Here is a 24,356-nt window from a genome sequence, read left to right as displayed (position 1 = left end):
AGTACCTGACACTATTGATTTGCCATCTTTTGTCTGATCTTTAGTTGTATTTAAGGGCACCTGGCCTACTATGGTCTGTTGTGCAACCTCACTATCCAGAAACCCTATCTTCCCTGTTTGTGAGGTATCTTTGCAAGATACCTTTTCCCGAACCATGCGCTTTTGAGCGACTGTCGGCCTTCCCCCCATTTCTAGTTTAAAAGCTGCTCTATCTCCTTTTTAAATGCCGACGCCAGCAGCCTGGTCCCATCCTTTCGGAATAGGCTCCCCCTTCCCCAGAATGTTGCCCAGTTCTTAACAAATCTAAAACCCTCCTCCCTGCACCATCGTCTCATCCACGCATTGGGACTCCGGAGCTCTGCCTGTCTCTTGGGCCCTGCACATGGAACAGGTAGTATTTCAGAAAATGCTACCCTAGAGGATCTGGATTTGATCTTTCTACCTAAGAGCCTAAATTTGGCTTCCAGAACCTCTCTCCCACATTTTCCTATGTCGTTGGTACCCACATGTACCAAGACAGCGGACTCCTCCCCAGCACTATCTAGAATCCTATCTAGGTGATGGTGAGGTCCGCCACCTTCGCACCAGGCAGGCAAGTCACCAGGTGATCCTCACGTCCACCAGCCACCCAGCTATCTATATGCCTAATGATCGAATCACCAACTACAACAGCTGTCCTAACCTTTCCCTCCCGGGCAGCACTTGGAGACATATCCTCGGTGCGCGAGGATAGTACATCCCCTGGTGGGCAGGTCCTGGCTACAGGAATACTTCTTACTTCACCAGGGTGATGCTGTCCTTCTAGGAGACCTCCCTCCTCCAAGGTAGCACAAGGGCTACTAGACTGGAGATGGGACTTCTCTACAACATCCCTGTAGGTCTCCTCTGTGTACCTCTCTGTCTCCCTCAGCTCCACCAAGTCTGCTACTCTAGCCTCAAGAGAACAGACACGTTCTCTAAGAACTAGGAGCTCTTTGCATCGGGCGCAAACAAATGACATCTCACCAACTGGGAGGTAATTATACATGTGACACTCAATGCAAAAGACTGGATAGCACCCCTCTCGCTGCTGGACTGCTGACTCCATCTTAGTGTTTTTTGAGTTTTTCAATAATTTAAAACTTGCTACACTATTAAGGATATTAGCCTAATATAAAAGATCTCTGGAGGGTGCCTCTGTGGCTAGAAAACGAGTTAGACACCCTGAGGTAGCAGAACAGCTTTTTTCTTTTTCTGCTGATCAGGATATGCCATCCTTAGAAGAGGATTAAATCAAATATCATATAGTACTCAGCTTCAGCTTTAACTTAATAATGTTATGTTCAGTAGTCTGGTTCAGTGATACCCTTTAATTGGATCATCAGCTCCGCGCATGTACCTCTGTAATGGCTAAAATGAGCCAAGCATATCTCTGAGGTAGTGTCGTAATCATCATAGATCCTCTTATTCTATTCTTTTTTTCAAAAGATTTTATCTTTTTCATTAATTATCAGTAAACTTAATAGCTAAATACTTAGCTTTTTTTGAGTATTACTCTTTTATTCTTCAGTATGCATGGTGGAGCCTCGGTTAGACCGACATGGTTCCATGTTTTGCGATAAATGCTATATCAAGGCAGTCTCCTATATTTTTACGGCGGATATTCCAAAGACCTCCTTAGAAGAGGAGGCATGGTTCCCTGAGGAGCACTTTGCTGAGGAGCTGGAGCAGGCAGCAGATGGTGAGGAATCTCTACCTGTGGGAGATGATTCTTCGGTGGTAAGGATTTTTCATAAAGATGATCTTCAGGAGCTTATCTCTCAGGTTTTTTCTACTTTGCGCTTTGATGACCAGGATATCCAGGTGCCTAAGCCTAGAAAGGTGGATCTGCTGGTTAAGGGCATTTGCAGAGCAGGTAAGTCTTTTCCTATTATCAGGATATTAGAGATATTATCCAGACTCAGTGGTAAGTTCCTGATTCTGCTTTTAGGCTGGCGATCTATGGTCAGACTTTATCCAGTTCCTGATTTGGATAAAGATATTTTGTGCCCCCCAGTAGTGGATGTCGTAGTTTCCACGGTTACCAAGTGAAACACTGTCATTGTAGATGGTGGTACGGCTCTGCGAGATCCCCAGGATTGCCTTATTGAATCCTTGCTGAAGAATTCGTTTGTTTCCGCTCTGGCTGTGCAGGCTGCTATTTGTGGGTCCTTGGTAGTGAGTGCTTGTTTCCGCTGGTCTGAGAGAGTGTTGGGCCGTTCTTCAGATGGTTTTTCATCTATTGATACTGAAGTTGCCAAGCTAGAAATGGATTCAGCTTTTTTGGCAGATGCTCTTTGATTTGCTTCGGGCTTCTTCTAAGTCTATGGCTGTCTCTGTATCAGCCCGTCGTACGCTTTGGCTGCGTGGTTGGTCGGCGGATGCGGCTTCGAAGTCCAAGCTTAGTAAATTTCCCTTTAAGGGTTCTTTTCTTTTCTGAGAAGAATTAAATAAGCTGGTACATAGCCTGGGTGAGGCTAAGGTTCCGAGATTGCCGGAGGATCGTCCAAGAGGTTCTGGTCATGGCAATTTCTCAGGTCGAGCTAGAGGCCGTGATTTTCGTCATTTTCGGCCAGGCAGAGTTTTTCAGGGTCAGGGCTCCAGATTTTCTCAGAGGACTGTCCTGTCGAGGAGGGCGAGAGCTGGGCAGTTCCCTTTCCTCTTCCTCCCGCTCTCAACAATGAAGGTTTGCGGGCCCAGCCTCTAGTCCAAGTGAGTTCTCGGTTGGCACAGTTTCAAGAGAGGTGGGCCCAGATTACTTCAGACTAGTGGGTTTTAGAGGTTATTCGAGACGGGTGCGCATTAGTTTGCTCATCCTTTGTCAGATGCTTTCCTACAGTCTCCTTGCCATTCTTGCGTCAAGCCAGGGCCATTAGAGATACTCTCAACAGACTTCTGGATCTTCGAGCCATTTATCCGGTTCCTTTGACGGAGCAGCATGAAGTCGTTACTCCATTTACTTTCTGGTACCCAAGAAAGAGGGCTCCTTCCGACCGATTTTAGATCTCAAGGCGGTCAATTGAGCCCTTAAGGTGCCCTCGTTTCGTATGGAAACCTTGCAGTCCGTCATTGTCGTGGTACGGTCCGGGGAGTTTCTGACGTCTCTCGATCTTAGAGAAGCCTATTTCCACATTCCTCTTCGTCCTGCACATAGTTTCCTTCGTTTTGCGGTCCTAGGTCGCCATTTTCATTTTCGGCTTCTTCCCTTTGGTCTTGCGATGGCTCCTCGTACATTCACCAAGGTCATGGTAGTGGTGGCGGCGGCTCTCAGAACGGAAGGCATTTTAGTTCATCCTTATTTAGATGATTGGTTGATCCGGGCAAAGTCTTACCTCGAGAGTGTTCAGGTGATGGCTCGAGTGGTGGAATTTTTACAATCCATAGGTTGGGTAGTCAATGTACAGAAGAGCCGTCTTCGGCCTTCTCAGTCGTTGGAGTATTTGGGGGTCCTGTTCGACACAAAACAGGGTCGTGTGTTTCTTCCCCCGACCCGTGTCATCAAGTTACAGACTCTGATTTGTCTGTTCTTGCAGTGTTCGAGCCTGTCGGCAAGGGACTATCTTCAGGTTCTGGGGTCTATGGCGGCAGATCGTGGATGCTGAGGATGGGCACACTGGGATTGGCCATTTGGCCTTTATCTGCTGTCATCTTTCTACTAAAAAAAAAAGTGCAGATAAACATAGGCAGTGAAGTACTTTAAACTTGGGAACACTGGTTATATGAATTTGTTAGGCTGCATTCAACCCCTGACATCTGAATTAGAGACAATTTACTAGCTGAAAATTTTATTAGAGAAAACAGTATTTTAATCATTGGTCCAGGCATGTGTTACCATAGTGTGTGGTTCTGTGACCTAACAGTGCTGAAATCATTGCAACAACCCCCCCCCCCCCCCACCACCACCACCACCACCACCACCACCATGCAATTGAAATGACCTTACTGTTCACACTGTCTCACGAGACCAGTTTTAACAGTGACTAGATATGCGGGTTCACTGTGACTCACTCAGGCTTGCATAACTGGATAAAACAATGTGGTTGCTGGTGTTACTTCTTTCAATACACAAGGCATCAAATGAGTTAGTCACAGGTGATAACTTTCTATCAGACTTTTTTTCCCTGAATTTCTGAACCTAAAATTTTGAGCAGAACATAAAACGCATTTTTAGGTGCATGATGTGAACAGTGCAACAGGCTTGCAATAGAACCAGCGTAGTGTTGTGGTTGTGTGTGCCAGAACCATTGTGAGGGCATTGCATGGTACGCACAGTGCATCAGCGCATCGGGCAAGGTTTCTGAGGGGGTGTTGGGAGATTCTGGATTGTACAAGCTTAGTATGTTGTTTTTTGCTCTGATTCCAGGCCTCCTGTATCAGTTCCGTAATCACAAGGTCCTGAAGTTCAGTATAAATGAAACAGATCATCCTTGAAATGTGAGCAGTCTAAAACCGTCATGAGTGCGCTCAGCGCTTCAAGGACGATCTGTTTCGTTTATACTGAACTTTAGGACCTTGTGATTATGGAATTGATAGAGGAATTTTTGTATTATTGAGACGACTACCAGATTTCTGCAATCTGTCCTTGTGCTTTTATTTGTACCAGAGGATTAGCAGCAGGACGCGGCCGTGCATTAGTCGGGGCTTGGGAGTAAGTGCTTGTAGCTGCTCACCCTGTATTTAAATTTGCTAAGGCTTGACTAAGCCTTAATGAAGTCTCTTGTTCTTTTCTGTTTGTAGTTCAGGTTGACACTTCCCACACTGTGTTTTAAATAATCTCCCTCTGTAGGACAGTATGTTCAGTTAAGTTTGGTTTTCCCTGCTGGATAGGGACAGGAGCCTACGTATTTATTCTTGAATTCTTTTTTTTTTTTTACAAATGTATTCAGTATCCTTTTGAAAAGCAATACTTTTAACATAAGGACATTCCTTAGTGTCCCTCCGGACCAGCCCAGAGCTTCACTGATGGGTTGTGCACACCTTCCCACATGTGGAGACTGAGAATTCTGACTCATCCCAGTGATCCAATAAGAGTCCTTGCTAGTGAGAGAAGAATTCAGTATTCTCAGTCTCCAGCAGGTGGAAGGTGGTGAGCCCTACCAGTCTCTCTTATTTCTGTCTTTCTGTCCTTTGTGTAAAATATATATTTAGAAGGGACTTGTCTGTGCACCTACCCCTGGGAAACTTGTTGAGAGACAGAGGTCTGGGGGGGGGGGGGGGGGGGGGGGGGGCGGCTTCTTTTGGCCTCGGGGGTGTTTACACCTGGAAGAAATCCAATATCCCCACAGCATGACAGCATGACCATACATAGGATCACTTCCGCCTTTAGCTTCCTTGAACCCATGAAGTGTCCGTGCATTTCCTGCCAAGCTTTTGTTTTCTCTCCATGCTCACCATTCACTTACCTTAACACACCACATCCATTCACCCTTCAGTACTTAATAAGGATGGGCACCCAGAAATTTTTTTACTTCCTGTGTCGTTTAGGAAAAATTCCCCTCTGTTCACAGCTGCCCATTCCTAGTACTTAACTTCAAATTGTTGCCAGAATTGCTTAAACTTCTCCCATTACTTCTGGTTTTATTATTTCTGATCCAACTGCCAAATACCCCAAAAATATCTGTTGCAACTGCTCCATCATCCTAAAAACTACCCTACATGCTACTGCCCCATAAATTATTCAATCCCCCCCCCCCCCCCCCCCACACACTTTGGGCTTGGCTCAGAACAAAGTATGCACGGGAGTGCTGGCATTGGCGGCTGAATCATGCCGCCAAGTTCTCCAGTGCTCAGGCAACTCAGGCACGGACTCGTGCAGTGGACCTCTTCGGCTGGTGGAAGGATTATGGCATCCCTGCCAGCAGAGGTAAGATTCAAACATTGGGGGGGGGGGGGGGAAGTAGTCCCAAAATGGACTTCTGGCTACATCACTGCTTTGGGTGCAGGAACTTAGGATTTTTTTTTCTCCGTTATTCAACAGAATTTTATAATAGTGACCAGAAGGTAATGTATCTGGACATTTGTCAAACTTTAAAACCTGTACGTGCAGTTCTTAGTTCCCCTTTATGAGAAACAGGGCTGCCTCAACTTACAGAGCAGGTGAGGCACTGGCTCAGGGCGCTGGAGGCACCTAAATTACGGTCCAGCATATTTTCCTGTCTTCCGTCCCCCTGCAGGAGTGCAGAGAGAGATACCAAACCTAGATGCAAGGTTTAGGAGCCCTTTATAACAGGGGGGGGGGGGGGGGGCTTCTGAAAGAGAGGAAACTACCAGATCTCGGATTGAGGGGGAGGCACTAATTTAAAAGTTGGTTCATGGTGCCACAGTCTATTGAGCCAGCTCTGAGAAGCACTGGTGCAGTTTTATTCTTGTGCTAGAAGGGGGGTGGGTGCTGGCAGCAGGTGCCTCTCAACTCTCATTCAGGACACATTACATCTGTGGTGACCCTCAAGCCCTGTCTCAAAGAAATCTGGGTGTAGGGGGCTGGCCTAGAAGAATACAACAGCGTTTTTCATGCAGGTTTCTAGCTTGTCTGTTTTCGGGATATCCACAATGAGTGAGATTTACACGCACTGCAATACCATAACACGAGTGAACCACACTCAACTCGGATTTCTCTTACATAGTAATATAGTAGATGACGGCAGAAAAAGACCTGCACGGTCCATCCAGTCTGCCCAACAAGATAACTCATATTTGCTGCTTTTTGTGTATACCCTACTTTGATTTGTACCTGTGCTCTTCAGGGCACAGACCGTATAAGTCTGCCCAGCACTATCCCCACCTCTCAACCACCAGCCCCTCCTCTCAACCACCGGCTCTGGCACAGACCGTACAAGTCTGGCCAGTACTATCCCCGCCTCCCAACCACCAGCCCCTCCTCCCAACCACCGGCTCTGGCACAGACCGTATAAGTCTGCCCAGCACTATCCTCACCTCCCAACCACCAGCCCTGCCTCCCAACCACCGGCTCTGGCACAGACTGTACAAGTCTGTCCATTGCTATCCCCGCCTCCCAACCACCAGTCCCGCTTCCGGATCTTGACTAAGCTCCTGAGGATCCAATCTGAAAAAATATTTTGATTCCTGTCCACTGAAAAGTGTAGATGATCTTTAGGATTCCAGAATCTTGCTATTCTTTGGGGTTCTACATGGAATGTTGCTACCCTTTGAGATTCTGCATGTAATCCTGTTACTCTATAGGATTCCATAATCTTGCTGTTCTTTGGGGTTCTACATGGAATATTGCTACTCTTTGAGATTCTGCATGGAATCTTGTCACTGTTTAGGATTCCAGAATCTTGCTATTCTTTGGGGTTCTACATGGAATGTTGCTACTCTTTAAGGTTCTGCATGGAATCTTGTCACTCTTTAGGATTCCAGAATCTTGCTGTTCTTTGGGGTTCTACATGGAATGTTGCTACTCTTTAAGGTTCTGCATGGAATCTTGTCACTCTTTAGGATTCCAGAATCTTGCTGTTCTTTGGGGTTCTACATGGAATGTTGCCACAATTTGGGTTTCTGCCAGGTACTTGTGACCTGAGGATATTGGGCTAGATGGACCACTGGTCTGACCCAGTATGGCTACTCTCATGTTCTTACGTAAGCTGATTTTTTTTCAAGGATGCTGGAACCTTGATATAAAAAACAAAAATGAAAACAAAAAAACTGTTCAGTAAAATAACTATGGTCCAGCACTTAATTTGCTGTCAGGACAGCCAACAAAGGGGTTACCGAGAGCTAATCGAAGCTAAAGCAAAGATACTTTAATATAACATTTGGAGTGGGTGGGTGGTGCAGGGACCCTTTTTGTTTTATAATAATGGAGTGATGCTTTTAGTGTAAACGCTACAGGAAAGCAATCCACATTAATTTCTGGGATGGATTTCCAGAGTGAATGAGTCCACATTTGCCAGTACAGTTTTTTAAAATATATTTTGTGAACAGATCCAGAACTGAACACTAGGATTGCTGATCGGGGGATGGAAGAGCTTGCATTTGGGATCTGTGAAGGCGGATGTATTTTCCGGTTTCTACTTAAGTGCTCTGCAATTTTTGGAGGATCATCTTGAGAATGTTTGTCCGCCGATCAGCAGTGTGGTAGTTACATGATTAAATGGACATCTTTCAGGTGGTGGTTTTCTGTGACGTGCTCGTGACTTATACGGCTCTTTTTCACTCGGGCAGATGGTCAAAACTCCGGTGCTGTTCTGCACAGCCCTGAAAAATACTGCCTATCATCAGCACGGTGAAGGAACTCTAATGCTTAACGCTGATGAGATGCTAATTTAGGTGCACTCATAGCGTTGAGCCTTAGGGGAGGATGGTGCATGTGTTCCAGTTGTGCCTTAAGCACAGCTGTTGAGCGCATGCCCATATCGCCAGAGGGGAAGGCGTGAGGGAGGAGGAAGTGCCAGTTGCCCAGTATCCCGTGCAACAACCAGGAAGAGGATGACAGCACAGAACCTAGGCACCCGTGTTCGACCATCTGCAAATATAGTCAGCTTAGCTTCGTGATACCTCTTCATTGCATTGCTGGTGGGTTTTTTTTTTTTTTTTTGTGCCACATACACAGCTCAGATCTCGGCCAGAGGAAGCTCTACCACTTTACCATGCATGAGAGGAGAGCAACACAGGTCTCCCCATTCCTCGGCACAACCCCTAATGCCAGCTCTGAGCTGGTGTAGGGTTTGCAGCAGGAGAAGCACTTTTGAGCACTGCCCCTGAGAGTTCGGAGGAATATAGAATGGACCTCCTTCTTAGCATGCATTTGCATGCTCATTGTGCTCAGAGCCGGCAAGCTCGTTGGCTCTGAGCATTCAGCGCTAGCGGCCTCTAGCGCCTGCATTTGTTTCTGAGTATTGGGGCCACTGTTCCCCCTTTCTGCTACTTGTGCATTAGCAGCATAAGTCTGACTTAGAAGAATCTGAGATGCGTCTTGGTATGAATGGTGCACGAGTTAAAGGTTTGAACGTGTTCCCTAAAACTGTTGTTTATGCTAGTGTGAGCAGAATCTGCTGCTGGCTCACTGGCCTTGCTGGGACTGTATCCACGGAGTTCAAGAGAAAGCTGCCAGGTACTCTGTGTGTGGGTTTTCTTTTTCTTTTTTTTTTTTGGTTCCATTAGGAGTTATGTTTAGGCAGGTCTTCCCTTGGCTGAGATCAGAGGCAGCAAGGAAGGTGGGGGGCTGCGAGTGTAGTGGAAGAAAGCCCAACCATTCAGAAGCTGAAAAATCACTTTTTTTTTTCCCTTCCTTAGCCTGGTGATTTCCTCCTTTTCCTTCTATATTTCCAGCTCTGTTGGGGTGGAGTTGGTGCCATAAGCCTTTGTTTGCTGTCACCGGGGTTGTTTCTCTTGCTTTTCCTCACTTTTAGGCTAGTCCTTGCTGTAGCATGGGCAGGAGTAACATAGAGCAATTGTTCTTAACCCAGGGCACACCCAGCCAGTTCTATTTTCAGGATATCCATAATGAATATGCATATGAGAGAGATTCATTCACTGCCTCCTTGATATGCAGATATATCTCACGGATTTTTGTGGATATCCTGAAAACCTGATTGCATGGGTGTGCCCCAAGAACTGGTTTGAGAAGCACTGACATGGAGGGCATTGCTTGAACAGGGTGGGTGGTAGGTGCCTGTTCTTTATCAAAACCCTGGGCATCTAGGTCTCGTTACAGAATAATGGCATAACCAGGTATCAACGCACCTACCATTTAGATGCCTTCAATTAAACCAGCCATAGAACTGGTGTAAGTACAGGTGTCTAGAATGGCAGAAAGGCATGTAAGTGGGAGCCTGCGTACCCTCCCCTTGCAAGTAACCCACTCTTAATTTAAGTATGTTTCCTTGTCATCTATACCAGAGCAGTCCAAACAAATGGGTTGTGTCCATCTACCAGCAGAGGGAGACAGAGAAAATAGTTCCAAGTAAACCGCCCCTTAAGGATATCGTGCAGCCTAGGATGTTCAGTATTTTCTGTCTCCTAGCGGATGGTGGACGGATCGTGCGGCTGCTCTGGATTGCTGGCTGGTAGCTCCTGTCCCAGATTCTTCTGGTGACAGTGGAGCCAGGGGTGTGCTGGTAGCCGTGTTGGGGCTACTTTTAGATGATACTCAGTGGTCCTGAGTTCCTCATCTGCCAGCTAGGATGATATCCAGTGACCCTGGTTCCCTCCCCTCCCCGTCCTCCCCTGGCTGTCTTTCTAGCAGGGTGATGGTTGATTGTGGCATGGAGTAACTTGTCTCCCGTGTGTGGTGGTAGGTATATCTGAATTTCTGCCTCTGAGCTAAGCCTTTATTTATTTCTGTCACTAAGTGAAGAAGATTGTGTAAAAATAAAAGAAGAAACTTTGTTTTTCCTTCTTTCTCTTGCCTATTACCTGATTTATTTTCCCACCTTTGGCAGTGTATTCTATGGGGCCGCTTGTGAAGTTTCTTTGAATTTAGCTGGGCGACATCTGATTCTGTTCCTGGACCCTTCCGAGCTGGTACCAGTTGCTTTGATTTTTTTTGTGGGGCACGGCTTGTGTCTGGATCATGAAACTCAGTTGTTTTTCTCCTCTTCACGGTCCTAGATGGCGGCTGGTTCAGAGGGCGGCTCCGTTGCTGGAACTTGTACCTTTTGCAGTTCGGAGGTCTTAGTCTGCCATTTCCAAAGTGGGGGGAGTCTCTTGCTGGCTGCAGGCTCTATCTCTTTAGTCCAGGGCTATTTTTTCATTCCTGTCAGCCTTACATGGCTGTTGGTCAGTTGTTTTTCAGACCGTCCGGTCTCTGCTGCTTCAGGCATCTTGCTTGAGATGCCCCTGCTATTTGATTCTTGTTTTGGTAGCAGTTTTTCATCCCTTCCTTAGGGAGGTTCTGGTTCTCTCGTCCCCATGGATCCCTCCTGTCTGCTCTGGTTTATCTGCAGGGTACTTTCCTTCGGCAGGGGTTCGAGTTGCCCTTGGTGTGCAACTGCTAGCTCAAATCCCTCTTCTGAGTACCCTCGGGAGTGCCATTCTTGCCAGTCTTTTGCTTGGACTCTGTTCAGTGTCTCTTTATGGGAATGTGCTAGTTTGCCATAGCTCTTCCTTGCTTTTGGGCGGGAGTTTTAGCCTGGCACAGGCAGATTTTGCCTTTTCTAGTTTCAGGTGTCTCTCTCCTGGCACATTTGGCACTCCCTTTTTCTGTAAGGGGCGCAGGCTTAGTTCTTTCCTGCTGAGCAGATCTATTGCTGTGCATCTGGATTATCGCCTTTTAGCTCTGCGCTTTTCTGCAGGGAAGTGGCTCTGTTCTAGGTGTGGCGTTTGACTCTTCCTTAGCTGGTTTTTCCTCAGTTTGGTGTTAGTGGCCAGCTTCCTCTTTGTTCCTGGTCTGGCGAGAGATGTTTCTTCTTCACTGCCTTACGGCTGCATTTTGCTCCCTGTGGTCTGAGGATTCCAGCTCCGTGATGCTTACTTCCCTCTTGGTGGGAGTTCTTTCTCTACGTTGACTGCTGCTCCGTATCGGTTGCCTTGGAAGGCGGTCATTGTGGCTCAGAGACCACTTGGGGGCCGAGAGTGTCTCTTGGGGCACGGGGCTTTCTCTTCTTGTAGTTTTAGTCCCTTTGGGTCAGGGGAGTGCAGCGCCAGGTCTGCATTTCCATAAGTTATGCTCCTTTCCTGTTGGCCTCCTGGCAGCACCTTCTTCTCTGGCTGTTCCCCGGGGCTCCGTATCTGCATGTTGAGTGAAGTTCCTTCGCTGCTTATTCTGCAACCTTTCATCTCTGCATGTTGAATGCAGCTCCATTGTCACGTTATTATTATTTGCTGCATTTGTATCCCACATTTTCCCACCTATTTGCAGGCTCAATGTGGCTTACAATATGTTACAACGACAATCACATTAATGGGATAAGAATTTCAGAACATAGATAACAGATAAGGTGCATACATGTTGAGTGTAGTTCTTTCTCTGCAGGTCTGAATGTTGGGCACAGTCCTGTGTCTGCGTATAGAACACGGCTCTGTGTGTGCCTGTGGAACACAGCTCCCTGTCTGCATATGGCATGCGGCTCTCTCTCTGCATATGGAACGCAGCTCCCTGTCTGCGTGCAGAACGCAGATCCACAGACTGTTGAGTGTAGCTCCATCTCTGTGTGTTTAGCACAGCTCTGTGACTGCAGGTGCTACACAGCTCCTTTGTGGCGTCTGGAGCGCAGCTCTTTGCCTGCATTTTTTACACAGTTCCATCGCTACCACAGCTTCAGTTTTGTAGGTACCTCTAACATCCAGCTCTTTCAGTGGGGCACTGCTCATCCTCTGTTACTCTCGGCTTCTTCTCTGCTTGTTCAGAGCATTTCTATCTTTGCCAGAGGTGTGCAACTCTTTCTCTGCCCGTGGTGCGTGGCTCAGTTTGTGTGCTTTGAGTGCAGATCCATTTGTTCTCGTTGAGCACGAATCCTACTCTGTCTGATGAGCACAGCTTCGTTTCTGTCCCTTAAGCACAGATCAGTATCTGACTGTGGAGCGTATTTTCATCTTTGCCTGTTGGGCACTGTTTCACCTTGTCGGTCAACCCCAGCTCTTTCCTGCATGTTAGATACAGTAACTTCTTGGCAGCTGAGGCATACCACAGTTTAGATTGCTAGACAAGGCTGTCTTGTCTCCTGTTAGCTACCATTCCTGTGGCACCTTTTCTTGCCTTAGCCTCTTGGTGGCTGGCGAGAAGCGTCTCCATTGCTGAAGTTTGAATTTGTCTCTGCTCCTTTTGCGGCTACTTGGCAGCTTGGGGGTCTTTTCCCCACAGTGTGGCTCTTGACTCTCTTTCTTTTTGTCTCCTTTTGTTCTCTTGGCTCTGTTCTTTCATTCCTAAGTCCAGAGCGAGCAGGTTGATGAGTACTCTTTCTACGGTTGTACCCTGATATGCTGCTGCCCTTTTCGTCATAGTTCTCCTGAAAAGACTAGCGCTCCACTTAGTTGGTTCGCTGAAGTCTCTTCTTGTTCTGTGGAGTTTGATTCTATCACTAGGCGCGGGTCTGGGTGGTTCCTGGGCCTTCCTTCCTTTCTTCTATGATGTGTGACGCACTGTTTGGGATTGCATACTCCTAGTACTTGTTAGGGTCGCTTCATCCGACCATCTTGTACTCCAGGCAGACCGGCAGGTTTGGGAGTTGGTCTTTGTCCTTCCAGGGTTTGGAGAAGTGGATCCTGGTTTAGGATAGACAGTTCTTCTCCTTGTTGCCTTCCAAGGTTGGGATCCTTTGGCATGAGTATCTTTTGCTGCTTCTTTTGCTACTCTCGGGACAGGGGTACGTAATTTGTCTTTTGCTCAGGACGTTTGTTTTATCTCCCAACGGCTTCAGTTCTTTTTCTAGTGTCTAACTCTGTTCCATTTTGGTAGCCTGGTGGTTCGGATATTCAAATTGTTTTCTGCTGATCAGTTTTTTTGCTGTGTGTATAGTAGCTTTGTTGGTTTTTCAACCTGCATTCTTCCTTTCTCTCCCCCCCCCCACCCCCGCCATCTTTGGGAAACTGCTTTGCTACATCCCATTAGTCTGGTCTGGTATAGATGACAAGGAAGGAAAAATTATGTTCTTACCTGATAATTTTCTTTCATTTAATCATACCAGACCAGCCCAGATGTCCTCCCTGGCTAAAGTCTGTCAGAGTTGTTTCCTTTAGGTTTCCCTGGCTGTTCCACGACTCTTCAATACAGTGGGATGTCCTACAGCACTTCCTACTTCATCTTCTCTATTCAATCTCCTGCCACTTGTTGTGCCAGCTCTGTATTGACTTCTGTTACTTGGGATCACAGAGTTCTTTCCCCGGATTCAGGGGTAGATAGATCTCTTATGTGCTTGGGCAAGCTCAGTATGGACCATTCCCTCCCGCTTACTTTACTGTGAGGGGAGGTTGTAGTTGCCTTTGGCCAAGCAGGAACAGTGAGGTTCTGCATATTGGCTCCAAGAGTTTGCCTGTTTGGTATTAACTGTGTTTTCTTCTAGACTCCAGGGCACCATTGCTTGGCTATTCGAAATACTGAACATTCCAGGCTGCACAATACCCTTAAGGAGTGGTTTACTTGGAACTATTTTCTCTGTCTTCTTCCGCTGGTGGATGGACATAACCCATTAGTCTGGACTGGTCTGGTATGATTAAAGGAAAGACAATTATCAGGTAAGAACATAATGTTTCCATTTGCAGAATAGCAGTAAGATGCCTTGCTTGGCACTACAGGGGTATGTAAGCACATATGTGGAGAAGTGCTAGTATTCTGAACATTTACATGTATAATGTGTTTGTAAATATTGGGCACTGAGGTTATTGGAATTGCTGTTGGTAAGCAGTCTTGGTCCCACACCTTGCCAGTCAGGTTTTCAGAATATCCACAATTGTAACCCTAAGGGGTTAAAGTAATCTTAACTGGGCTCCTCCAGAGGGAAAAGAAAAAAGGGTTCTAGAGTGACATCACTCTGGAACAACAGCTGAGCAAGCTGAGGCCTGGTTGCCTTGGCGGCAGCTTGCTGGCCAGAAGGAGAAGTTTGCAGCACTGGGAGTGAGAGGTTGTGCTGATGGTGAGCTGTGAGAAAGAGAAGGGAAATTTGGAAATTTTATTTAGAGGAAGTGCAAATGCTGAGGGGGGACAGCTGAGACAGGTTGTGAGTAACTGGTGAGAGTGGGAGAGGCTGTGTTTTCTGCTAGTAATTATGTGGCATGAGAAGAGCTTTAAGGATGACAGGAAAATAGTGTGACAGGATTTAGAGTATGATTAAGGGGAGTTTGATATTTGAGGAGGGAAATCTGGAAGCTGTGTCTGTGTGAGAAGCGTGATGTGTGTTAGGGATCTGGGATAGAGAATTGGAATCTGTCTGCAGGATAAGGAATATCCAGCACTGACTATTTATGAGTATGCTGTGTTCCCAAGATTGATCTGCTAGCTATAGAGAGTGTCATGTATGTATATGAAACCTATGGGATGGAATGTTGAGCCACCATCTGCATATGGGATGTGTTACTGTGTGAGACCCCTGGGTTGCAGTACTGGAGCCTGCTGCAGCATCACAGAATAGGTACTTTACAGTGAGAAGTAGGCTTTGAAGAGAGTAATCCTAAAATTTATTTGGTTTTAGAGAGTGTGGCCCAATATTGAGAACCAATTAATGCCACTTGAGAGGAATTAGTTCCTGATTGAGCACAGGCAGTTTAGGGTCTTGCCTCCATTTATTTTCTTTATTAGAGAGGTTTAGGAAGAAGAACCCTGTGAAACTTCAAGGGCCCCCACGCAAGAAAGAATTTTCTCTTAATTGGTTGCGGACGGAACAGTTACAGCTAAGTGCTCAGATCTGAGAAAAGATTTACCTATTTGAAGTGGTACAGAGGTGAGAGGAAAATACTCACCTGAGGATTCAGCTGGGTACTTCAGATGACTGAAAGAGATGGTCCTGTAAAATAAAAATTGAAACCCAAAGAATCAAATTCTTTAAGCATTTGCATAAGAGAAACAATTAGAGTTCCCAGGAAGTAAATTGAAATATTGTAAAAGGGAGAAACACTTATCTGATATTTTTTTTTTTTTGTCTGAGAAGTTCAATTGACCTGTTCACATAGAGAACAAACAACAGTTTGTTAAGTAAAGAAAAATTGTTCTATACATTATATAGTTAAATACTTACCTCAATTTGAAAACACAAAAATAAAAACAGTTCGTAACATGCAAAATTGAAGGTTTGGTTATTCAAAGTTTTGGGTTAAATTGGGAAAAAGTTTTTTTTTTTTTTTTTTTTTGTATCTCCCGCCCTGCTCCAGCGGAGGATTCAGTCACTGACACGACTATTGATACAGAGTACTCTGATCCTTCTGATCTAAACTGCCTGAGAGGGGGCGGGGCTTATACAATGAATATGCATAAAATAGGTTTGCATATAATGGAGGCAGTGTATGCAAATCAAGTTCATGCATATTCATTGTGGATATCCTGAAAACCTGACTGGGCAAGGGTTGCTCCGGGACCGGACTTGGGAAACACTGACTTAGAGGGCCAGATTTTAAACCCCATCTTTTGATTTTCAAGTTCCTAAGACAAAATGGGCCGGCGTATTTAAACCCTTTAGTGGCTAATGTTCCTGTAATAAGCCATATGGTAACAGATTGATGGGAACATTGGACACTAAAGGGTTAAATAGTACGTTAGCCCTCTACATGACTTTGAGGCCTGTGAAGTTCTCTAAAGGAGCATCAGTATCTGTACCCTTGTCAAAAAAAATTGCATGATATGATTGGTACCCTCCAGTGAGCCTTCTCAGGAGTTACCCCCACACTTCAGACCTCGCTCCCTGAGGGGTTGTGCCAAATTCTAGACTAGCTGTACTTCAAAAAGCAGGTGAAGGCTTGGGAGAAGAGCCAGGCTTTTAATGCATGTGCTGGCAGAGAAAGACCAGTCTCTCATACTTCATTCAAATGTATATATGTTAAAATCTTTTTATTTTTTTTATTAGATCAAGTGCTCCAAATAAGGACAAGGAAAATGACTATACCTAAGCCGAAAACTTGGTTATACATTAGCAGTACAAAATCCACACTACTCAGTAGAAACAGTGACCATATTTCAGATAAAGTACTGCTGTTTAACAGAAAAGAACAGTGTTTCCCTTAATCCACCCTTAACACTCAAATGCATGTATAATTTGCCATCAATTTAGCTACCCATGTATTTATCCCAATTAATTTGTCCTACACAGGGGCGTAGCCAGACTTCGTCAGGAGGGGGGTCCAAAGCCCGAGGTAAGAGGGCACATTTTAGGCCCCCCCCCTGGTGCCGCCGACCCCCCCCTCCTCTGCCAACGACCGTCTCGATCCCCCCCCCTCCCGCTGCCAACCCGCCGTCGCCTACCTTTGCTGGATGTCAGAAACGTGCAGGACGTCAGAAACAGGAGGAAGCCTTTTGCGAGAAGACGATGTGTATTGCAGTTGTTTGCATTTTGTGTTAATGGTTGTACATGTGCAATTCTCTTGACAATAAAAATTATTATAAAAAAAAAAAAAAAAAAGAGGAGGACCTCGGCTGGCGGGGGTTGGGGTCCCTCGCCAGCAAAGGCAGGTGACGGCAGGTTGGCGGCGGGAGGGGGGGGGGGGTCGAAAGGGTCGTCGGCAGGGGCTCCAGGGCCCAATCTACGGGGGGCCCAGGCCCCCCTGGCCCCATGTAGCTACGCCACTGGTCCTACCCATCTTGTCCATCTGTGTCTTAAATGCCCTTGCCCCTCAGCTGGTTGTTAAGTTGTTTTATTGTATTCTACTTAACAAATGCTCAATAAAAAAAAGAGGATGAAAGACTCTATCATCGGTAATTTCACAAATCACTCTTTCATATAATCAGCCAAACGCACTTCTTAAATGATGAAATCACCGGTGGACTATAACAAATTTGAAAGGGGAAAAAAAAGCCTCAGTACCCTCACCTTCTCCCATTTGCAAGATCTTTTAGGGTGAAAAGGACTTAACAAGGATTATACTGTCGTCATAGGCATAAAAACCAAAATTTTTTATAAGAGGAAAGGTGTAAAAAACAAACAAACCAAACTTTAGCTTTCAAAAGGAAATGGTGCTTTTCCGCTTCTGTAATCAGTTGTACCAACTGTGGCCAGAGTTTCACTGCAAAGTTGTCCTCAAGGCATGACCAAACAAACTCTGTGTTTTCAGGCACAGCTTTTTTTTTTTTTTTTTTGTCACTTGAATCCCTTTCAAATTTATTGTACTCCAGTGGTGATTTCATGGTTAAAGAAGGAATGTTTGTGTGACTGACCCACGTGACATGTGCCTAAAATGTGTGGGCCTTGATCGTAATAAGACCTCTGATTCCTCTTCTCTGTCCTCAAATGCAGAAGAGAACTGAGAAAGCTAGAGAAGCTGTGCATATGAGAGGCTTTTAAGCATGCAGAAGTCTGATACATTGAGAGCTCGGTCCCCATGGCTTCTGGAGCTGCACCAGACACTGGTGGGCATATTGGCATTGAGGAGGCCTCTCCCCCTGCCTTGACGTTAGCGCTGCTCAGGCTGAACATCCCTGGACCCGACACCTAAGATGCGCGTGGATTTTACATTGTCCTCGGCACCAAAGGACTCCAATGCTGGGCACAGAGTGAAAGTGAAGAAGCTCTAGGGCATCGGTGTCAGCCTGGAGGATGGGAGGGCCGATGAGCCAGTCTCTGTCAAGCCGAGACCCTGCTTCCAGTTCGCCCCCGGCCCCGCCTTTACTGATCCCTACCTTTCAGGAGCTGTTCTGGGTCGTGTGACCAGTTGACACTTGCACCAACTGTGGAATCACTTCAGTCCATCTTGGAGACCACACCCTGCCTATTTGGCGGTTGTCAATGCTGATGCATCACTGGGCATTGGATCTGGCATAATAAACTGATGTGGTAATCTCTGGAGTCCCAGAAAGGATCTGCATCTGGGCAGTCTTGCTGTGGGCCTTGACACCTTTCCAGTAGGCCAACGCAGGTGCAGATTCAGACTTCCTATGATGAATACCTCACTGAATCTGTCACTTCGTTGGCATCTGAGGAGGAGTTGGATTTTTTTTTTTTTTTTGAAAGAGAGGTCCCATAGCCTTCCTTCAGATCCCTCCCCAACACAGGAGAGGAGTAAGTCCCTTCTGGAGGAACTCTCCTTTGTGGTGTTTTTTTTTTCTTAGGGAAATGGCGGAGTTTTTTTAAGTTGGAGGTTGAGGACAAGCCCAGGGCAGAGATGTTGACCATCCTAGACTGAGTCTTCTCCTGAGGAAGCTGTGACAGTGCCCCCATTCCACAACATCCTGAAAGATGCACAGATGAAGGACTGGGAGACCCCTTTCTCTGTGCAGATTACGTCTAAGAAGGCAGACTCTGTGTGGTGCCATACCCATAAGGGGACGGGTTCGGGAGCCACTGGTTTAGCAAATGGTAGCCGATTTGGTGCCTATTTTAGGGGTGCGAGAGCCATCACAGCATAAGAATACCACTTGAGTATACTGATACCCTACAAAGACTGGACTCTGGGTGTGAGAGTTCCAACTTTCGGGAGAGCAGTCTGCAGTGTTTGCTCAGTGTATATTTGTTCACTTCTGCCTTTTGACTGGAGTGATATTTTTATTAAGTGGGTGAGTGCTGTTTGGGTCCTGCCTCCCTCCTTCTCCTGCTGTTTGTCAGCAGCATTTCTTCGTGTCCTATCAGTTCACAATCAGAAGTCGCTGTGACCAGTGCACTGGCTGTGCTGAAACAACAAATCTTATTCTAAATAGTATACCTCCTCTGGGCTTCTAGTTCAGTTGGACCTGGAATAGGAATCCAGCATTAAAAGCCATTATTTGCAGTTTCATGGGTTCCCCCTCACCATCACCCACCTACAAAGCCCACTCATGGCAGCTACAGTCTTTTCCAGGGAACCTTGTGCCCAGATTCTTTACAGTACCCATGTAATCATGGACCTTAAATTGGGAAACTAGGTGTCATCAGTGACTAGCCACTCCTTCCCCCAGCAGCATTTCCAACCTCAGCTGACTCAAAAAGCAGAAGATGAGAACTGGGAGTTAGAACAGTGTCTCGCCTTTGAGAGATCCTCGTTTTGCCCCTTTTGATTGTGTTTAAATAAGTTCTATACCCTCGCAGGTAATACATACATAGGACTAGCAAGGGTGAACTGTTGGATTATTAAAAAAAAAAAAAAAGGGTTAAAGTATGGTGATGTCTTACTATGTAATATGAAAGTCATATGATTCATGTGTGTTGGTTCCTCCCCCCCCCCCCCCCCCCCCCCCCGAACAAGTTGTATTTGTGAAAACTCTTTACCAGGTACTAGACACATGAGCTGCTGGTCTCATCTGATGTGACTCCATCCTTTATGGAGTGGAGGAGTAGCCTAATGGTTTATGCCATTGGCCTGACAACCTGGGGAACTGGGTTTAAGGGTTTAATTCCCAGTTAGTGCCTTGTGACTCTGGACAAGTCACTTAACCTTCTGTTGCTCCAGGTACAAAACAAGTACCTGTATATAATATGTAAACCACTTTGATTTTAACCACAGAAAGGTGGTTTATCAAATCCCACCCCTTTCCCTTTCCATAGAAAAATGAAGGCAGATAAAGACCATATGGACTATTCAGTCTGCCTATATATATATATATATATATATATATATATATATATATATATATATATATACACACATATACACACACACACACATTTGCCCAAGCTTCCTTGCATTCAGAGACGGTCTTCGTTTCCACCACCTCTACTGGAAGAACATTCCATAAATTCACCACCCTTTCCATGAAGAAGTATTTTCTCAGGTTACTCCTGAGTCTATCCCTTTTCACTTTCATCCTACGCCTCCTCTCCAGCCTTTCTTCCAAAGTATGCATCTTGAGATCTTTAAGCCTATCCCCAATATGCTTTATGACGAAGGCTACTGACCATTTTAGTAGCCACCCTCTGGACCAATTCCCTCCTGTCATGAAGGAGCCATGGTGTGTCTGGACTGCAGGGAGACCTTGTTAACTCAGAGGCGGGTTTTCCAGAATTGCTGTTACATAAAAAGAAACCTTAATTCACAGTTTTGCAAAGGGCTACAAAGTAACTTTTCCCAATCTGCAGCTAATTACTACATGAGTGATTTGTATTAGGAGACAGAGAAAATTAAGTGACTGTAATTTTTGTTTTTATATTTTTGTGAAGCTGCCGTTTGTAACAGATGTCATAACCCAGTTAAGCAGCTTCCAGCGGAGCTGGGTGGGTTTATTTTTATTCACTTCTACAGGGCAAGTAGCAGTTTGGGAGAGAGCATAGTTCACGGTTCATTCCACTCTTCTCTCTTCTCTGTCATGCTTGTGAGAAGCCTTCACAGATTTCCATTGCTTAAATGACATTCCTAGTCCTCTGGGACAACTGAGCTCTCCAGAAAAAAATTGTCTGACTGTGACATCAGAGTATTTTATAACAGCTGTGTATGGCAACCTGTTGAGCTATCATAGATAAATATTTAAGAAAAGATAACCATTGTTAGGAAGTGACCATCTTTTCTGCCAATAGTGGTGATACACTTTCATATTCAGTTTGCATGTCATTCTTTGCCTTTTTTTTTCATGTCTTATTCATTTACTCAGCTCATGTAAGCATCTTGAGCTCTCAGGGAGGCCCTGAATGTATACAAAAAGCACACGGATGTGTGACCACTGTTATTTCAAAAATGCTTGATATGCGGAGTCCCGTATTCTGACCTTTAATGCTCCTGAATCGTTCTTGTTTTTAAAATTCCATGAGCGAATTCACTGCAGTTCTTCTGAGTCCTCTGGGAGTGGCTGTGGTAGCAGGAAGCAGGAGAGACGCTGCTTCAAATGTGCCTGGTCCAAGTTTTTTAAACACAGGACTGGTCCTGTTCAGCTCATATATTCTTTCCCCTACAAGAAGGTGCAGCGTGATATTCTGTATCTTGTAAGATGGAATTGGCATATGATGCTGTATTGAATTTATAAAATAAAAATATTACTTTAATGCAGCTCTGCCTGTACTTTTTTTCTCATAATGGAAGTGATAGGGAACATCATTCAGTTCTCTCAATTATATTACATTAAATATAAACAGCTTATAAAATACAGAGCATAGTTTTACAATAACACAGTATTATCCCCCATAAGAAGCATAAAGTTCTGCTAAAATGTAACATACACATTATAGGGATGGGTGAAAATGCATCAAATACAATTGGGGAGAGAGAGAAATCCCTTAACCAGGCTGGGAAATTAATACTGTAGTAGCTGATCCTTCTTGGTTACTCAGAGGAGTCTCCTGTCACCGTAATACCTTTTACGTTTTCTTCATGCTCTAGGAACGTTTCATGATTCATAGGGTGGAATTCATCTTCAAGACGTGTATCTTCTTCTGCTCAGGATAAAAAGCCAAGAAGAGAAAGTGCCACTCACCAACCTGATCCAAGCACTCTGTCTTCCCCCCTCCCTCAACACCTTTTTTTCCCTCTCCCTCCGAGTAATCATAACATGATCAAATTTGCGCTATCAGGAGTGAAGTTACTAAGGAAATCTACTGTAGCAGCTTTTAATTTTTGAAAAGGCAACTATGACGAAATGGTTAAAAAGAAGCTGAAAGGATTGGCTGCAAAGGGTAGGACTTTAAATCGGGTGTGGATGTTGTTTAAAAATACCATTGTGGAAGCCCAGACTAGATGTATTCCACATATTAACAAAGGTGGAAAAAAGAGCAAATGACAGCCAGCATGGTTGCAAGGTGAGGTGAAAGAGGTTATTAGAGCCAAAAGAACATCCTTCAAAAAATGGGAAAAGAATCCAAATGAACAAAATAAGAAGTAGCAAAAGTCCTGTCAAGCCATATGGAAATTATTGATAAAGAAGGATAAAAGAATATGGAGAACAACTTGCCGCAGAGGTGAAAACTCATAGTAACCCCTTTTTTCCTTAGCGTCCCTCTGGACCGGACCAGGATTGGACTGATGGGTTGTGCTCGCCTACCAGCAGGTGGAGACTGAGAAAAAACTCTGACTCTAGAGAGCCAATAGGAGCCCTGGTCATGTGACCTTAGCATCTGTATTTTCTCAGTCTCCCAGCAGGTAGGAAGCGAGCTCATTAGTCTCTCTCTTTATCTTTCTCTTTTAGAGGTTAATAATAAGAACTACAATGCTACCTCTTCTTCTGTGCCTAGGAATTCTCTGTTAGACGCTGGTCAGGTAGGGATTTCTTTTCCTTTCTTTCTTTTACAGCCTCTGGGGGTGTTAAACTCGGGTGTCCCCGAGTCCCTCCCCCCTTCCTCCCCATCTCCCTTACTTAGCTGGGAAGGGCTACCCTTTGTTTAGAAAGGTGTATGTCTTTGGGAGAGGCAGTCACTATGGAAAGTTAAAAGTACAAGTATTTTTTTTCCTTCCCCAGCATTTTAAACGAGCAAGTTGTTCTTAAAAAAAAAAAAAAAAAAAAAAAAGGGGGAGACAATACTCAGATGGCTAATGAGCTCCAAAATTGTAACGAGCAGGCTTAGCTGTAAAAAATAAAAAAGACAAGAATTTAATGGTGTCTGGAGTTTTTTGACGCAACATTTTCTTCCTCAGCAGTTGTTTCTTCGTTTCTGTACGCTTGGGCAGCGGGAGCTAGCTTGTTTAAAAAAAAAAAAAAAAGAGAGAAAACGGCGCGAAGCATTGTTGCTCAGTCAGACACAGCTCTGCCATGCAGAGGAGGCTACAGCATCTGCTGGGTCAGCGCCGGAGTTTTGCGTTTTCTTTAGGGCCTCTTCGAGTACAGTCAGCGATGTCCAGCTTGTTTAAAAAAAAAAAAAAAAGTGGCGCGAAGTGTTGGGGCTAGGCCAGACAGAGCCCTGCCAGGTTGAGGAGCCATGTTTTTATTTGTCAGTGCTGGAGCTTTGTGAAAAAGGTAAAAAAAAAAAAAAAATACTGTCTGTCAGCACGTAGTCAGCGCTTACAAATTTTGCTTTTCTTTCAGAGTTTCGTCGGGGCCGGTGGTGTCTCCGGATCTCGGAGCCGATTTCGCAGGCTTTTATTTCTCGGCCTTCCTGCTCTACTCCGCTTGTTGTGGAGGTGTTAGGCGTGCTGTCGGGGATTGCCTCGGGGCAAGTGGCGCGAACGGCGGCCATTTTCAGTCACCCTCCGTCGTCTCGGTCGGGGTTTTTTGTTTCTCCTGTAGGCAATGCGTCAGTTTTAAAGGGCACTTCAGCTCCAAAGTGTACTTTTTCCCCATCTCTGTGCACTCTTTATCTGTCATAAAAATCCACATCGTATATGCAGGCAATACTTGGAGGAAATTCTTTTTGGGGTAAGTTCCTAAAATACATCTTTGCTATTAACTCTGGTCTTCTTTTGTCATTGCCATTGATTGGGGGACAATCTGGGTCAATCTGCGTTGTCTGTTCTGGTCAATTGATTGAAACTTTCCACATAGTAACATAGTAGATGACGGCAGTAAAAGACCTGCACGGTCCATCCAGTCTGCCCAACAAGATAAGCATCTTTCTATAATAGCTTAGTTCTTTTCAAGAATTTCCCTCGTTGTTTTAGGAACTTAAGAATTTTCTATATTGGCATAGAGTGGGTTGTTCTCATGCCATGGGCATATATGAGCTTTTCTTATTTTGTGAGGGACAGTCCTGTCTATTAAGCACCCAATCTCTCAGCTGCCTTAGAGGGCATGCCCTATTATACTTACTCGTGACTCCTCTCTTATTGTTTCATTTAAGAATTTCTCTTAATGGCTGTAGTATTATACAGTGTTCTTTTAACAATTTAATAAATTTTCTCTATAGGCATAGAGTATATTGTTTTAGTTGCCATAAGAATATATAAGCTCTCTCATATTCTCTGAGGGACTGCCC

The 24,356-nt window shown here is 45.2% G+C and overlaps 1 protein-coding gene across 1 annotated transcript in view; it reads left to right on the top strand.

Annotated features, from left to right (window-relative positions):
* IGF1R (insulin like growth factor 1 receptor) overlaps positions 1–24,356 on the top strand; it is a 665,430-nt gene that overhangs the window by 109,617 nt on the left and 531,457 nt on the right. The window lies entirely within an intron of this gene.

Source organism: Microcaecilia unicolor, chromosome 1 (genome assembly GCF_901765095.1).
Source record: "Microcaecilia unicolor chromosome 1, aMicUni1.1, whole genome shotgun sequence".
NCBI classification, from domain to species: Eukaryota; Metazoa; Chordata; class Amphibia; order Gymnophiona; family Siphonopidae; genus Microcaecilia; species Microcaecilia unicolor.
Note: the sequence above shows the minus strand (reverse complement) of the source record. Positions and strands in the feature narration are given on the sequence as shown.